Source organism: Schistocerca nitens, chromosome 2 (genome assembly GCF_023898315.1).
Source record: "Schistocerca nitens isolate TAMUIC-IGC-003100 chromosome 2, iqSchNite1.1, whole genome shotgun sequence".
Classification (NCBI taxonomy): Eukaryota; Metazoa; Arthropoda; class Insecta; order Orthoptera; family Acrididae; genus Schistocerca; species Schistocerca nitens.
The window spans coordinates 640,606,120-640,625,208 of NC_064615.1; the positions used below are offsets into that span (position 1 = coordinate 640,606,120).

The 19,089-nt window shown below is 38.6% G+C and overlaps 1 protein-coding gene across 2 annotated transcripts in view; it reads right to left on the reverse strand.

Moving 5' to 3' along the window:
* The window catches only part of LOC126236753 (myosin-6), a 300,874-nt gene that overhangs the window by 42,756 nt on the left and 239,029 nt on the right, over positions 1-19,089 (reverse strand). The gene's annotated exons all lie outside the window — the stretch shown is intronic.

Consider the following 19,089-nt stretch of genomic DNA (forward strand, 5'->3'; position numbering starts at 1 on the left):
GAAAGGTATAGGTTAATGTTAGTTAGGGCCATTCTTTTGTAGGGATTATTGAAAGTCAGATTGCGTTGGGCTAAAAAATATTGTGTGTCAGTTTAGTGTTGATCAGAATAGGTAAAGAGCGAAATGTCTGAGAACGTTCAGTTCTGCTTAGTTGTTTGAAAATCAAATAATGTAAGATGTTTATCAGCACAGTAATTCATTATTTTTTCTAAGGGGACGTTACACAGAGTCTGTGCAGTATAAATGTTTCCAGAATGAGATTTCACTCTGCAGCGGAGTGTGCGCTGTTATGAAACTTTCCTGGCAGATGAAAACTGTGTGCCGGACCGAGACTCCAACTTGGGACCTTTGCTTTTCGCGGGCAAGTGCTCTACCATCTGAGCTACCCAAGCACGAGTCACGCCGCGACCTCACAGCTTTACTTCCGCCAGTACCTCGTATCCTACTTTCCAAACTTCACAGAAGCTCTTCTCCGAACCTAGCAGAACTAGCACTCCTGAAAGAAAGGACATTGCGGAGACATGTCTTAGCCACAGCCTGGGGGATGTTTCCAGAATGAGATTTTCACTCTACAGCGGAGTGTGCGCTGTTATGGAACTTTCCTGGCAGATTAAAACTGTGTGCCGGACCGAGACTCCAACTCGGGACCTTTGCCTTTCGTGGGTTCAAATGGTTCAAATGGCTCTGAGCACTATGGGACTTAACATCTATGGTCATCAGTCCCCTAGATCTTAGAACTACTTAAACCTAACTAACCTAAGGACAGCACACAACACCCAGTCATCACGAGGCAGAGAAAATCCCTGACCCCGCCGGGAATCGAACCCGGAAACCCGGGCGTGGGAAGCGAGAACGCTACCGCATGCCTTTCGTGGGCAAGTGATCTACCGTCTGACCTAACCAAGCACGACTCACCAAGTTTGGAAAGTAGGAGACGAGGTACTGGCGGAAGTAAAGCTGTGAGGACGGGGCGTGAACCGTGCTTGGGTAGCTCAGATGGTAGAGCATTTGCCCGCGAAACGCAAAGGTCCCGAGTTCGAGCCTCGGTCCGGCACACAGTTTTAATCTGCCAGGAAAGTTTCAGTATAAATGTATTTATTATTTCTTTTCTTCATGATTGATGAGTCATACAGTGAAGTTCTTGAATCTGATTCTATAAGTGATTTTAAAAATACAAAAAAAAAAAAAAATCATTGAAATTTATTCTATCACTAAGAATAGGTCCTAAATGATAAAACCATTTTATATATTCACCGTAGGCTGTCATATTCTTTATACAGGATGGCATTGTTGCATCGTGTATTATCTTACTTTACTGACCGGTAGTGGTCTGCAGTCATTTTCGAATGCAGTTGTGTGGGTGATAAGTGCGTCAGATTTAAATACTATCTAGCGCTACGTCCTTAAAGTTGTAAATAGTTTTTAAATACAACAAACTTAGAACGGAAACAACTGCATTCGAAAATGGCCACATGACGAAACTATCCAGTAATATAAGGTAATACACGATGCAGTTAAGGTCATCTTGTATGAAGAATGTGATAGCCTACGGTGAATATTTAAAATGGTGTCATCATGCAGGAATTACGTTAAGCTGTGGATCCACACGTGAAGAAACTAAGAAAAGCACTTAAACGTATCAAACAACGATTTGTGCCCGGATAATCAGACACACATGTAATTCACATCGCACACATTCATACTTCTATAAAGTTGGAGACAACTGAACTATTTTTTCGATACATTCATTGCTTTAGGAGTCTAACAATGTGGCTGGAAATACTATATTACTATGAATTACAATTCCTTCGCAAATGATAAAGGTACACCGAAAGAAATGAAAGGTTCAGTTACATTAAAGGGATCATATACAAAACTCTAAATAACAAGGTGAGGAAATGAACCTTAATAAAGTCCTACAAAACAGTGCCAGTCGCGTCTATACTTTTCGACATTGAGACCTAGCCAATAGCAGCTAGAAATTATCGGAAATAGAAGCTGCGGAAACATGGTTTTTGAGAAGAGTAGTATCAGATATGATAAGGGATACAATAATTAGAGAAGGCTTAGCACTTACAAGCATAACTGAACAGAACAAGGGATATAGATATAATGGAGAGACCACGTCAAAAGAATAAATGACAATAGAATGCCCAAAATAATAATGAATTATCGGCCATAGGGAAAACATCAATAGGCAGATTAGGAAAGAGGCGGAGAAATAAATAGAAGCTAACCACATACAGTAAGAAGACATGACAGCCAAATGCCTAACACTTACAGCAAGAAGAATACGAAGAAGGAGTTATAATTTTCGTGTCAGTAAACTATCAAGTTGTTGACAAAATTTACATTTCTATACATCGTAAACTCTAACTCAGTTGATGGCGAAGAATAAAGGGATCATTACCGTTATCAACAACAAGCTCTGTGAGTGAATCGAACAAGTTAATTTCCAGGCTGGACATACGGCGTATTCCGTCGACATTTATAATGTCGTGCAGTACGTTCAGTACAATATACTAACAAGTTAAGTGAAGGTAAGAAATCAGACGAAATTCAGAAATTCTATAACTATGCATCGGAGACCACTGCATACTAAAGTATAAGGGGCGAGCGAAAAGTTAACGTTCGAAGGCCACACTACCAAATAGCTCTGAGCACTATGGGACTTAACATCTGTGGTCATCAGTCCCCTAGAACTCAGAACTACTTAAACCTAACTAACATAAAGACTCCACACACGCCCGTGCCCGAGGCAGGATTCGAACCTGCGACCGTAGCAGTCGTGCGGTTCCCGACTGAGCGCCTAGAACCGCTAGACCACCGCGGCCGGCGCCACACTACCCCCTTGCCTACCTGTCGGTGCTTATATACCCGCATCGGAGTCTCGCTGCGTTGCACATACGCTGTAAGAACGTCCTTAAACGGAAACATTTTGATCATCCCTTAGGTAATATCCCTAAAGAGCACAAGAAACATTGTCGACGGAGTTTGTGTTCATGTATATTAACCTAGATCACCAGTTCAAGTATGGAATAAAAATTCTAAGGAACAGTTTTGGATCACGAGGAGAAGAAAACGGTGTTGGTTGTGACGTTGAAATTAATGTTTATTTATTTATCAATGACTCGCGTTTCACCTAATTCGAGGCATCTTCAGATTGGCTGATAAATGTTGGTAAACAAGTTATGGATATCGATGATAAAAAAATCGGTAAAAATAAATTGCCCCGTCATGTGCGAAAAAAAAAAAAAATAGTCGAGGCGAATATACGCTCCCGTCTTGTATTAAAATCATAACACCCGATAATCTTGCCGGAGCGCGTAATGTTTCATTCAATGAAAAAAATTTTCTTTGCTTATTAATCTTTGATGGCGAAATGCTGCGCATTGATGTGGCACAGTGTAGTGTCGTCTATTGGATGACCAAAAAAGGAAATGTTTCAGGGAACCTGCTGGTTGGTGGAGACAGTGAGAAGACCGATTTGAACTTTTGAAATAAAAATGTCATACACAGGGCGATTCCAAAGTAACTGTGGACGTAACGTGTGCATCTAAAGGAGATTTAAATGTTAAGTAAACTTTTGTCTGAAATTACTTTATTTCAGAGTTATGCAGTAGAGTAGAGACCACAAGTGCAATACAAACAACACTAAATACATTCTCTGAAGAACAACAACGCGAAAGGATCCGAAATTTAATATAACTACGTACTGTACATTTGCCGCAGAATATGTTCAAAAGGATGTCCACACAGACGAAAAACGTGACGTGTTCGACGTGTTACTGCTCTCGTAATGTAGCAGGCTTCGTTCATCTCATTGTGCACAGTTGCACAGCCATTTTCAATTTGCTGTTGTAGCTACGCTTCTTTCTCATTGCAACACTATACGTTAGCTCCTTGAGACGACCCCAAAGACAGGAGTCCAAGGATTTAAGATCCGGAGATCTGGCCGGCCAAGCAATTTGTCCAGCACGACTTATCCGCTTATTTGGATAAACGACAGTTAGATACTCTCTTGCCTCCCGACTGAAATGGGCAGCGTCACCGTCTTACATAAACCATAAGTAGTTTCTGTATAGCGAGTGGGACATTATAAAGCAGACCAACCAGTTCATGTTCCAGAAACTGTCGGTACACTCTGCCTGTCAGGCTCTGTAGAAGAACATGTGCGCCGAGTAACTAATTGTCTGTTATACCACATCAAATGTTCACTGCAGAAATACGTTGATATTCTCGTAGTGTAGTTATGCGAGGGTTATCATACACACTCACGTGCATGTTAAGAGCTCTCACGATAGCCACACGGGTAAATACGCTCCTGCGCCTTCTTCAGGTAAAATGGGTGGAATTGCTGTCGCCAAAGCAGGCGCCATGTAGTTGATTGTGAAACCCCTACAATGGTGCGGGTGCATATGGTTGGATCTTCATCTACCAATTACAGAACCCACTCCACTCAAATTAGTTTGACCTAACAGTGGAGCAACATGAATGCTATACTCCCTTAAACGCCTGTACATGCCAGTCAAAGTCTGATTGTTTGGTACTCTTCCGTTTGGAAAGATTTCCATATATCGTCGTCTTTCTACTTCTACACTGCCTTCTGTTGCGCCGCGAAGGAAGTGCATGTCAGCATATTCACCGTCCGAGTACCGTACACAACGACTGCAGTCTATAAACTACTGACAGTGTAAGGTGTATGCTTCGCCGGCGATGGGCGAGGCATGATAGAATCTCTGACCAGAGAGCAGTTTATTGTTAGTTGTTGCTTGTCGCGTGTCTGCGCTAGTCTTCGCGAGTCGACAGTAGAAGTCAGTCTGTGCTTGTCTGCGCGAGTCGGCAGTAGTAGTCAGTCGGATACGGTAGTAGGGAGTCGGCATGCGTCGGCTGTGTGCTCTGGTCGCGACTCTGGTCAGGACTCTGGAGGATGAGTATTGTTGTAGAAGGTAAAGAAGCAGCATTGCGCATATTTAATAATGTATGTTAATTGTAATTTAAGTTGTTCAGAAAAAATGCCCCAATAATAATTTTTATAAAGTAACTCTTTTAAAGAAAAGTATTCATTTCAATTTAAAGAATTTTTCCACTCTTTTGAAGAAAAAGCATTCATTCCAATTTAAAGAATATTTCATATGCATTCCTTCCAAGAATTAAAAAAAAAATATACGCCAGCATTGCACGAAGCTGTGTCGATAAATAAGAGCAGATATAGTTGCAGTTTTTATTGAGGTAAGAATTTTGCTTTTGTTATTCAGAATACAGGGCCGAAGGTCAGCGCTGCTGTCCTTGTAAAATTTACCAGATATTATTATTTCTGTTAGGAGGTTACATTTCGTTCATGGTTCATTATTTAGGTCGATTTTCATTCCTTAATTTTTGTTTGGAGGTTACATTTGGCTCCATTTTCATTATTTTCATTTATCAAATTTTTGCGGAGAGGCTACACTTGGCGACATCCGGCCAGGATCGTATTTCTTTGGGAATCTTCTGAGAAGTAGTCATATATCTGCTCTTATTTACTTAAATGTAGTTTGCATCTGGCGCAACGCATTTACTAATTGGTCGCTCTTTCTTTCACAGATCATCGGCAATTTTTTGCTCTTTGTTGTATTTGTGTTTGTTGCATTTTTGCATTGTGTTTGTTTCATTTGTGAATAATTTTGATTTGTGAAAAATGCCGCGAAAAACTGTTAACAGTACATCGCGATGTACAATGAGTGAAATGGCCGACTCAAATAACGTGACCGATAGTACTTGCGACACTCAGTGTCTTAATGACAGTCCTTTATTTACAGATAATCAGAGTGTGCGGATTATTCATAATGATTTTGATCATAATGATGAACAAATAAATTCAATTGTGTCCTCTGTTAATTTAACGACAATTGATGACGCGGGACGTTCATTTGCAATGAGCGCTGCCCAGCTTGACACACCCGGTTTGCAGGATTTACGTGACGAACAGACAAATTTTTCTAATGAAAATGAACAGTGTAATCAGAGTACGACAAATTTATTTAATTCCGGTGTAGTGACTAACAGTGCACATCTGATTAGCAAACATTTTCAAGAATCACACAATAACCAAATGGTTACACAAAACGTGACAATTGCAGGTACGCCATCAAACAGCACAGAGAATAGAGTAGGTAATATTGGGTTGGATCAAATTATGGCAATATTGCTACAACAGAATGTAAGACAAGAGAACAATCTCAAACAATTTAGTGAAAATCTCAAACAACAACTTAGTGAAAATTTCAAACAACAACTTAACGAAAATTCCATACAACAGAATGAAAGACAAGAGAACAATCACAAACAACTTAATGAAAAATTAGACAACAATTCCAGACAACTTAGTGAACAGATTACAGTGTTGCCGTGCAATGTCATGATACTAAAGAACAATTACGTGTGGAAATTGAGGCTTGCGCTAGGAAAAGTAGTGAAGAAATTAGATCTGTTGCTCAAGAATTAAGGGATATGCAAACAGCTGCAACAGAATCACTTAGAGACGAAATTAGTGCAGTCGGTAAACAATGCTCTGAAAAAGCAAACAGTTACACGACGAGCAGAACTTTCGCGCACACTGGATGCAAAAGTAGATGCGAAATTCGACCAACAGAACAGTCAAATTGACGAACATTTTAATCAGCACCTACAAAACAGTGAAACGCGTTTCCATAAATTTATACAGGAACAAAATAAAGTAAAACGACAAGTCATGGAAACAATTACCGCACAAAGACAGGAAGATAAACGTAAATTGTTTGCGAAAGCAAACTCATACGTAGACAACAATATTGCTACAGTATCAGACGAAATTAACACTATCAAACAGTTGAACACCGAATTGCGTGATGAAATTTCTGATCTTAAATCAAAAACAGATACACACACAGTAGACTTTCAGACAGTGACAGACAGACTCGAACAATTAGAACTAACACAGGATGCCGATGACATCAAAGCTGACGTTAAAAAATTGAACGAAACCACACGTAAAATACAAAAACAAATTAATGCTTCTGACACTGAAAACGATGATCAGGTAAAAATACTGACTGAAAAATATGATGAACTGGCCAGTCGTATTGACGTTATTGAAAGTAATAATGACAGCAAGTCAGACGATACTTCACCGATTTCGTTTAATCAAACACCTGAATTCCAAAATTTACAGCAGACAATCAGTGAGATAGATTCGTCTAATAATACATTACGTAGAAAATTGTCAACTTTACAGCAAGAAGTGACAGAGATGAAAAATGTTTCAGTTAATAACACGTCACAGCATACGGCACATTCCGATCATTTGTCACACTTACACAGTCAGTATAATTTGGGTAATTTACAGAGAGTACGTGACTTAGATTCCGAACAGTCACAGACAAATAGATTCTCATACAATCGTGAACCCGTTCAGACATACAGAGACGATAATTTTGATTACAAACATTTTCTATCAGTGAGAAAATTTAAAGTATTTAAAAATGACAGAACACAGATTCACCCCTTGGATTGGATACAACAATTTAGCTTTGCTTTTCCACCGACTTTGCCTGTAACGCACAAACTTGAATTTATTTGCAGTTTTTTGGAAGGCGAACCGGCAACTCGTATGAGACCGATTGCGAGACAATGCTACTCGGTAGAAGAATTTCAGAATGCTTTTCTGTTAGCGTACTGGTCGAAGACGACACAGCGCGGAATTAAAGATCAACTAATTAGTTTACCGGTTTATGAGAACTCAAATTTTCCCAGTGTCACACAATTTTTTGAACACATGGTCCAACAAAACCAGTACTTAAGTGAACCATACAGTGAATCTGCACTTATTCAATTATGTATTTCTAGATTACCACGGTCATTAAGAGTGTCACTTTTAACGGGCCAGCAAAAAGAAAATATTTCGGCATTCAGAGATCTGTTACAGCTTTTGGAACTGCAACAATCGGATTATTCCTTTATAAACAAAAATTTTTCATATAATAACTAAGGTCAACAAACATACAGCAATTACGATCAGCCACGCAATTTCAATAGTAAAGCCAATAGACGCTTCAGGAACGAAAACTACCAGAACTTTAATAACAGACAAAATTTTAATTATCAGTATCGTCAAAATTATTAGCAAGAGGAACCACATTTTGGTAACAATAGACGTTTTTCTCAACAACAGCAACAAAACCAACCGGTTAGTATACCTAACCAACAATGTAGTGCACAAGGTCAACCAAGCTCTAATGTTTCGCCGCGTACGCGTATAGCGTCGCCCCCAACAAATAGTAACGCACAGAAACAAGGGAATCAGTACGTACAGAAAACACACTATTTCAATTCCTATCGCAATGCGCCGTATAGAAATGACTATCACGATAGACGTAAAAATAATGAGCACAATTTTCAGCGTACATTTAATAACAGTCGATCTTATCAGCAGCAAAATCATCCGCAACAACATATTATCATGAATGAACCAGACAGTAGGTATCATCCAGAACGCAATACTTCAGGAAGAAATAACAGAACAGTACAAATAGTTGAAATGCCACAGCATCCTCCTGAAAATAATAACACGCCAGATAGAATTGGACTAGATACTGTACAGGTCACATCTTCCAGCAACACAAGCACTACTTTTGACATGCAGAATGTTGTTCATGAAAATGTTATTACTTTTGACGACATACGAGACACTCTTTTGCAGGAAAGACCAGTTGTTCAAAAAACCATTTCACACCCTGTCATCGAAGTTAAAATTGGATCATCGAAATTTTCAGCAGTAATCGATTCTGGATCACCTATGTCAGTTGTAAATGAAGAAACTTTCAACGAGTGTAACAAAGAGAATACCTATCCTACGTTACCATTAGGCAAAACAAAAGTGAAAGGAGCAGTATCTAGTAAAGGAGTAGATGTAAAATTACAGACACATTTATCATTTTGTATTGCAGGTCATACGTTTCACTCAAATTTTTGGATTGTTCCGTTATTGACAACAGACGTTATTTTAGGTACGAATTTTCTGGTACAACACGACGCAACTATTGATTTTCAAAATTCATATTTAATGTTGAAGGATGAAAATGTACAACTAACTTTAGAATTTCAGCACTCTTAATCTGCGGAAGAACAAACAATTAATCGTACAGAGGTCATTTCCGCATCACGTAACATAGACTGTAATCCCACATTGTTCACAGATACGAACGTACACAACTATAATACTCCAGACGAAGCAGAGTATGACGTTATACAGACGATTTCTGATAAAGTTAAACAGAGCAGTGCAAATACAGACGACGAACGCACGCAACTACACAAAATTCTTTTACGGCAAGCTCCAGTTTTTGACAACGTTCCTGGTACTATGTCCGGTTTCATGTATGAATTTCAAGTTAAACAGCATGACACATTTAAAGCCAAGCATTATCCCATTCCATATAGTCACAGAGAACAAGTTAAGAAAGAAATGCAAGCTATGCTTGATCAGGGAATTATTGAACCGGCAGTTAGTCCGTACATAAACCCGCTCCATATTGTTAAGAAAAAGGATGGTTCACTTCGCCTCGTACTTGATTCGCGTCACATCAATGACATTATTATTAATGAAACAGATCGCCCACAGACACTAGAAGAACTTCTACAGAAATTTCATGGTACTGCTATTTATTCCACATTAGATTTGAAATCGGTATTTTGGCAAATTCTGCTCCATCCGAACTGCAGAAAGTACACAGCATTTCTCTGTTTTGGTGACTGTTATCAATTTTGTAAATTACCGTTCGGTTTAACAATTTCTTCAGCAGCTTTTATTCGCGGTTTGAATACAATACTTCCGACAGAACTTAAAGATAGAATCACAACGTACGTAGACGACATTCTTATTGCAGAAGCTAACTGGTCTGAACACAATTTGATTCTTGAACAACTGTTGCAAACTTTTCGTGCACAAGGACTCACAGTTAATCTCAGTAAATCGCACTTTCGTAAAACTTCTATAAAATTTCTTGGACATGTAATTTCAGCAGAAGGCATTGCGCCTGACCCGGAAAAAACTTCAAGCTTTACGTGACATTACTGTTCCTACGACGAAGAAACAACTACGCAGTTTTTTGGGTTTAATTAACTTTTTTCGTAAATTTATTCATTATTCTGCTTTAGACACCCCTAGATTATGTCAATTGACAGGTAAAAACACTATTTGGTCTTGGGATAGGCAAGCACATTCTGAATTTGTGAACCTGAAAGAAGCCTTGTTGAATGCACCACTTTTATCGCACCCAGATCTTACTAGAAATTTTTCCATTGCCACCGACAGTTCTAACACCGCTTTAGGCGTACACATTTTTCAGGAAATTGAAGAAGATGGTTGTACAGTAATTAAAAACATCGCTTTTGCAAGTCGCATTCTGTCACCTGCTGAACGAAATTATTCTGTTACAGAACTTGGAACATTATGTGTTGTATGGGCTTTTACCAGATTTAGGCATTTTCTTTATGGAGACACACTACCGTTTACACAGATCATAGAGCGATACAGTTTTTACTTTCGGCTAAATTTACACACGACAGATTAAGTAGATGGAAACTTTATCTACAGGAATTTAATTTTACAATTGTTCACATTCCCGGCACACAAAATATTGTAGCAGACGCACTATCTCGTTCTCTCAGCAACAATCAGCAAGACATCGCAACCAACTTCTGCAAAGCAAATTTCAGCGTCATGTACATCCAACAAGTTGCATTTGAAAATTTCATTTCGTCGTCATTACAAGACATAGCACAAGAGCAGAGTAAAGACAACGTATGGAAAGAAATCAAACACCTTTGGCAAGATAGGAATAATGTTACCATTAGAAACCATTACACTGTACGCAATGACATTCTGTTTCGCCGCTCTCATCCTGACAGCAACAATTGGTTATTATGCATTCCTGACGAACTTGTTAATAAATTAATCTGGTATACTCATTTAAGTTACGCACATTACGGAGCTAGAAAATGTTTTCTTATACTGAGACAGAACTGTTATTTTACCAACATGGAGAAACGTATACGACGAGTTTTAGCGTCATGTAAAATCTGCCAGAAAGTTAAATGAGATACGACTTCACATATTCCTCCATTACATTCTATTGTACCTGTTAAATTGAGACACATGGCCGCTGTAGACATTTTTGGTCCGATTCCCAGAACTAATAGAGGTTTTTGCTACATCTTTGTCGCTGTTGAACTCACTTCAAAATTTGTTACCTTCACTCCGTTACGCAAAGCTACTGAGAAAACTGTTTCGAAAGCAGTTGTAAAACATTTTTTATTTCATGTAGGGCATGTGTTGAAAGTAATTTCCGACAATGGACCACAGTTTCGATCTGCTATATGGACACGTATGTTACGAGCTAGAAACATTTCTCCGGTCTATATATCCAGGTACCATGCTTCTTCGAACTCTTGTGAACGATTAATGAAAGAAATTGGTAAACTGTGTAGAATTTACTGCCATAAAAAACATATTGATTGGGACACACACATACTCTCATTCCAAGATGTAATTAATTCCATACCGAATGAATCTACTATGCTATTTCCGTCTGTTATAGTGAAAAATGTTGAACCACCTAACAAAATTAAAGAATTAGTAACATTTCCTACATCTCGTCGACTACGACACCATGAAATAATTGACATTGCGCTGAACAACATCAAACGTGCCGCAGAGCGCCGGAGAAGACAGCAAAAACAGGTTTGTACACGCCGTGAATTTCACATTGGACAGAAGATATTAGTACGTACACACTATTTATCCAACAAAGGAAAGAGTAGATGTAGTAAATTTGAGCTTCTATACGCAGGTCCACATCGGATTCGCAGCATTCCTCACCCCAATGTAGTACACGTCGAAACTTTGAGAACCAGAGAAACCAAAGGGAACCACCACGTGTCGAACGTCAAACCTTTTATTGAATGAAAATACTTTATGATTTATCACACTGTAATATCATTTCCTAATTTTTTTTATGACCGCTTATGCAATTATATTCACATGAACACCTACTGATGATTGTCGTATTTTTCTTGGCAAGTGTCCGGCAAGGTAAGGTTAGCAGGTCGCTCTTCTTGTCGTTACACATCAGACCGTGCATATTTTTCTAGATGAACTTACACATTTTATGACCACTTATGCAATTATATTTATGTGACGACTTACTGTTGATTATCGTATTTTTTCTTGGCAAGTGCCCGGCAAGGTAAGGTTAGCAGGTCGCTCTTCTTGTCGTTACACATCAGACTGTGTTCATTTTCCATTTTTTATGTATGTATGATTGTTTTACTGTTTTGTTTGTATGTACTATGAAATATTTAAGATATAACAAACACCAGTTGACTTTAACATTTTGCCTTATGATAGCTAAACATCGTGACTACTTTACTTTTTTTTTGGCTGCTACATTGTGATACACTGCGCACATTTTTGCTTCTGAACACTGTCGATGTTTTTGACATATTACGTTTTCTGTCATGCTATGCTGTATGCTCAATTATGTTACTATAAACCAGTTTTTATCTAATGGGTATATGAATTAAATGCAAGACATTAATCTTTGTTCATCATTTTCAGAAAGAAATAACGTGTAAACGAAATAAATTAAACAGAAATGGGAATTTCACCTTCGGAATGAACGAAAGAGGATGCAATACCTCGTGATGAAGAGTAAATGGATCAGAATTGACAAGCATTAACAAAAATATACTATACACATCGTAGAATAGCAGTCTTAACTATTTTTTTCTTTCAGAATACGAGGCGATTGATGCAGGCTGTCAGACTGAACTACACATCTTAGTTTTAGTGATGCAGATGATAATGAATGGTGATGAATAATGATGAAGAATGTGCTAATATGGATAATGAAGTTTTTCTTTACAGGTGATGATAATAATGGAGTTATGATGATATGGATAATGATGAATAATGATGAAAAATATGCTAATATGGATAATGATGTTTTTTCTTTGCAGATGAAAATAATGATAAAGTTTATATATTTGCTGTTAGTTAAGAGATGCTATGTAGTTATTTAAGTATTTGTTGCAGTTCATTTTGACAGTATGTGTTATATCGTATGGTATGATGACTGAAGGTTTTGGAAAGGACAGCTAGAGAACATATTTATTTTTATACACATTTCACTACCTGTTAATTCGAAGTTCACTACTTTTCAGCATAATATGCCTTTCTTCTTTCAGCTCAATAATCCATTTTGTATTTTTTCCAGGAGAAGCTTTTCATGATACTTACTAAACCTGTTACTTATTAAACCTGTTCTAGTACTTGCATTTTTTTTACCCAGTTGTGTCTATCATTTATGAATGTGATAACATATACTGCCTTTGTTTCATAACCTTGCTACAGCTGACTCATGACGAAAGACGTTACACATCTTCATTTGCAGCAATAACTCAAAAGCAAACAAAGTAATTAACAGTCCCAAATAATGCTACTAGTTTAAGAGAGTTCTGAATAATACTGATCAGCTCTGAATAATATGTCACTTCAATAATGACTTCTGAATAATACAAAAAAAATGGTTTGTAACTGTCCAATGAATGGCACTGTTTATTGTAATAAGATGACATATGATGCCAATGGTTACTATAATTAGACTAATTATGTATAAATGCTATGCCAATAATTAAATCATTTTGAATAATAACTTCTGAAGAATACAAAAAAAAATGCTTTGTAACTGGCCAATGAATGCCACTGATTATTGTAATAAGATGGCCAATGAGTGCCAATGACTACTATAATTAACTGAATTATGTTAATACTATGCCATTCATTAGCTCCTGTCTTCAATTATGACTTCTGATGTTTTGTAACTGACCAATGAGTGCCAATGATTACTATAACTAAGTGAATTATGCTAATACTATGCCATTCATTAGCTCCTGTTTTCAATGATGACTTCTGATGGTTTGTAACTGGCCAATGAGTGCAAATGTTCTCTGTAAACAAACGATTTATGAACATTATTCTGTAATACTTCATACATGGTACAGAAATTTTCAGTAACTGGGCGATGGGTGCCACCAATTACTCAAATCAGTTGTTAGACTAGTGTAATTCTCAATGAAGACTACTATGTGACTTAATGTCCTTCACCTTCTGACCTAATTACCAGAAATTACTGCAATATTCATTTGTCCTGTCTATCCTCATGATCATGGAGCACTATATTTGGTTTTTGCACTAATTCTACGTTGGTCTACTTTACAAGAACATGGTGTTGACACGACATGCTGTCCACCACCTTGAGCGATGGAGATGTTATTATGGTCCCACTGTTTGGTGTACCTAGTGTACCACCAAAATGATAGCATGGGATATTATTACGACATTTCAGTGTCTTGGCTACACTGATTAATGCTTCAAGGAAAAGAGCTTCAGATTCTCTCACATGGTGTTGTGCTTCTGTAGAAAGATATGGACTTTCAGTGCAGCTGCGTGCAACCTAAAGTGCTACAACCATGACGCAATCCTTCCCATTCCTTTCCTAAATCTTGTAAAATGATAAAGGCATATACAGTGTGTGTGCACTTCCTTTCATTTGTTAACAAGATCAGTTGTCCTAAAAATACTAAAGACTTCTATAGCGCATGTGCACTTTATTTCACTCCTTAATATGTTTATTTGTTGTAAAAAAATATTAGAGAGTTTTACAGTGCGTGTGCACTTTTGTCATTTCTCAATATGATTTGTACTCGTTGCCTATACATTTGTGATTTCCTGATATGTTCACTACTTCAGTGCGTGTGCACTATTGTCATTTGTCAATATGATTTGTACTAATTAGGTTTATTTGTTGTAAAAATATTAGAGAGTTTTACAGTGCGTGTGCACTTTATGCCATCTGTACTCCTTACGTATACATTTTGTGATTCCCAGATATGTTTTGTACTACAGTGCGTGTGCACTTTCGTCATTTTGGTAATATGTTTTGTACTCATTGTGTATACATTTTGTCATTGCCTGATATGTTCTGTACTCAGTGCGTGTGCACTATATTTTATTTCATGTTCTGCACTTATATATCTGTAAATATTCTGTTATTGTAAAGTTAATTAATTAAGAAAAATTTGTTGCTCATGGCAAGTCCAATTGACTCACCATCGCTGCCAAATTTTTGCCCCCCCAGTGGAGGGTTATGTAAGGTGTATGCTTCGCCGGCGATGGGCGATGCATGACAGAATCTCTGACCAGAGAGTAGTTTATTGTTAGTTGTTGCTTGTCGCGTGTCTGCGCTAGTCTGCGCGAGTCGACAGTAGAAGTCAGTCTGCGCTTGTCTGCGCCAGTCGGCAGTAGTAGTCAGTCGGATACGGTAGTAGGCAGTCGGCATGCGTCGGCTGTGTGCTCTGGTCGCGACTCTGGTCAGGACTCTGGAGGATGAGTATTGTTGTAGAAGGTAAAGAAGCAGCATTGCGCATATTTAATAATGTATGTTAATTGTAATTTAATTTGTTCAGAAAAAATGCCCTAATAATAATTTTTATAAAGTAACTCTTTTAAAGAAAAGTATTCATTTTAATTTAAAGAATTTTTCCACTCTTTTGAAGAAAAAGCATTCATTTCAATTTAAAGAATATTTCCTATGCATTCCTTCCAAGAATCAAAAAAATATATACATACATATATACGCCAGCATTGCACGAAGCTGTGTCGATAAATAAGAGCAGATATAGTTGCAGTTTTTATTGAGGTAAGAATTTTGCTTTTGTTATTCAGAATACAGGGCCGAAGGTCAGCGCTGCTGTCCTTATAAAATTTACCAGATATTACTATTTCTGTTAGGAGGTTACATTTCGTTCATGGTTCATTATTTAGGTCGATTTTCATTCCTTAATTTTTGTTGGGAGGTTACATTTGGCTCCATTTTCTTGTTTATCATTTAACATTTCTATGGGGAGGTTACAACAGAATGAATTTACATAGTACTTCTGGTTCTGCTATAGCACAATAGCACGATAGATTACAACAGATAACACCCTAGTCAATATGTCCCAGAAAGAACCAAACAATACAGAGTGGTGTGATGCCTATCACAATGACGTAACGCAGCACAACTCGAAAATAATGCAATTTCAAACAAAACTTTGTTTAACGTTTTACTCTTTTTTGGATGTGTACATTACACCCACTAAGTGTTACTTTTGATTCACTCGGCATATTAAAATGGAGAGAAATTACCTAAACTAAAAAGTAAAGTAAATGGAGTCAATGAAGATCTGTACATCACGTGTATGCCAGAAAAGATACAAATTATTAGAACATTTTCTGTTGAAAAGATATGTGTAGATGTCAGCCAGGGAAGGTAAGTGGAACAGCCAGAGGCCCGCTTTCGTCGTAGCGAGATAGGCAGGAGGACGGACAATGCGACTCCAGACGTGGGGTAGCTGACGTGGATGGCGGAAGCATTGGGTCGCAAGAACGGGTGCGTTGGCGTCGTAGCACAAACTTTTTTCGCAGTTAATGCGGTGATGTGGTCGTACCTGTGATCTGAGCATGAGTGAAGATGACTGGTTGTCTGGGATGGGGGCCGGAGAAGGGACTACAAAACTCTGCCTCATCCGACTTAAATGCAGGAAATCTTGGCTAGGTGTACAGGAAAGGACTGAAACGTAGGCGGCTGAAATGTTAAATGTAGACGCCCAGTAAAGGGACATACATAAACAATAATATCATTAAATCTTTGAACCAAATCGATTACAGAATCAGTAGTATTCATACTATTTGCGGTTTACATGTTCACAAAGTCTACAACTGCGTACGAGATCTATGTGGAAAGAGTACTGGTATCTCGGATGTATAATAGCAAAATTAATCATATTTGAAATCTGAATATCGTGACTGAGCACCTGAGGGACTTATCCTCTTAGTATGAAAAGAGAGGAAGATCTTGTAAGCTGTACTGGGTCTAAAACAGTCCGGAACCGTGCGACTGCTACGGTCGCAGGTTCGAATCCTGCCTCGGGCATGGATGTGTGTGATGTCCTTAGGTTAGTTTGGTTTAAGTAGTTCTAAGTTCTAGGGGACTGATGACCACAGCAGTTGAGTCCCATAGTGCTCAGAGCCATTTGAACCATTTTTTTTTTTTTGGGTCTAAAATATCACGATAAGATAACAACGAATGACTCGAAATCAGCGAAACGCATCTACAGCATCTTTGACTCTAAACCGATAAAAAGATTACCCTGATGCCTACGTGAACATCAAAATAGCTCTAGGGGAAATAGACGAACAGGCAAAAGAAACACAAAACCGGAACATCTTTAGAACAGCTGTAATAGCATTTGGAACTTTTCGACGCCAGAATCGACCAAGAGATGAACGTTTTGGTATACTCAGTAAATTACTGAAAAACATCTAGCATAAGAGAGATGGTTGGTTGGTTGGTTTTGGGGAAGGAGACCAGACAGCGTGGTCATCGGTCTCATCGGATTAGGGAAGGATGGGGAAGGAAGTCGGCCGTGCCCTTTCAGAGGAACCATCCCGGCATTTGCCTGGAGTGATTTAGGGAAATCACGGAAAACCTAAATCAGGATGGCCGGACGCGGGATTGAACCGTCGTCCTCCTGAATGCGAGTCCAGTGTCTTACCACTGCGCCACCTCGCTCGGTCATAAGAGAGAGCGTAATAAATGGGAACTGTCATGTTGGTATCAACTGCCACTATTCGGTCAATCGACCTACATCACTGTTTAAATACAATATTTGAACTAACTTTCCTACTACTAAATTCTCAGGTGAAATACTTTTTAAAAAGACATAACTATGCCTCACTAACTGTTCTAAAATTTATTTCTACTTATTTGTAACAGTAACTGCTTGTTAACAGGTACGCGCTGTAAGCGTTTGAAAATGACGTAAATTACGAAACCGTAACTCACTGTTGGTAATATTACTGTGCGGTAAAATTATAATGTCGTAAATACAGCAGGCATCAAACGTTAAACTAACATGAAGTGTATTATATGCATAGATATGGCAATGATTGGCCTTTGGAACAACTACTCAAAGAAGGAAGGAATAACACCATCCAAATTCTGTAAATAAGGAGAGATTAACATTTGCATGTACTCTGCTTGTGAGAAGACGGTGTTATGCCTCTATAAGAAATTTCTAGTTGCCTGGCAGAATTCGAGAACGGCAGGATCGAGACCTGCGTCTGTGAAAACTGCTTCTCACTTTGCCCGGATTCCCTCGTTTGTCACACAGATATGAAATCTATGTGTTGAGGAGGATCAGACTCAACGCCATGCAAGAGCTATATAGCCCTGCGTTACTAGCGCCCAGGAGGACAGAATACTGTTCGCTCGACTGTGAAATGTCGTACAGGAACGCCACATACCTGTGTCAATAAAGTTTTTTTTTTTTTTTTTTTTTTTTTTTTTTTTTTTTTTTTTTTCCCAGCAGGTATGATGGCGACGTCTCGGCTGGTAGCGCGGCGACCATTGTTGCGGTTCCCTTGACGTGACAGGAGAGAGTACTGTATGGACAGTTATAAACCCAAGAACGCAGGACACAGGAGTGGCGCCACGTCGTTTTTTCAGACGGTTCTGCATAGAGAGTCATGTTAGACGCATCCTTGTGTGGAGGCTCTGACGAGAATAAAAGTTGCCAAATTGAATTCGTGATCGTCTTACAGGCCCATGAGCTGGTGTGATGGTATGAGGTGCCACTGCGTGTACAACACGATCACCCCCGGTTCGCATATCCTGTAGTTTGGACAGTAGGCGTTACATTTCTGACGTGTTAAGGCTGGTGGCTGCGCATTATCTTTGAAGTCGCTGTGACGTTATCTTTCTACAAGATAACTCGAGACCTCATGTTGCCTGTGCTGTTCTGACCTACCTCAAAGAGAGGTCGTTCAACTGTTGCCCTGGTCAGCACATTCACCAGAATTCTCACCACTGTTTTCCTTTGTGCTAGCGAAGGTTAACTCTCGTCGCCACATAAACCATAGTCAGATGCGTCTTTACTAGGGCTTGCCGCAAAAACAACTGTAATCAGTTA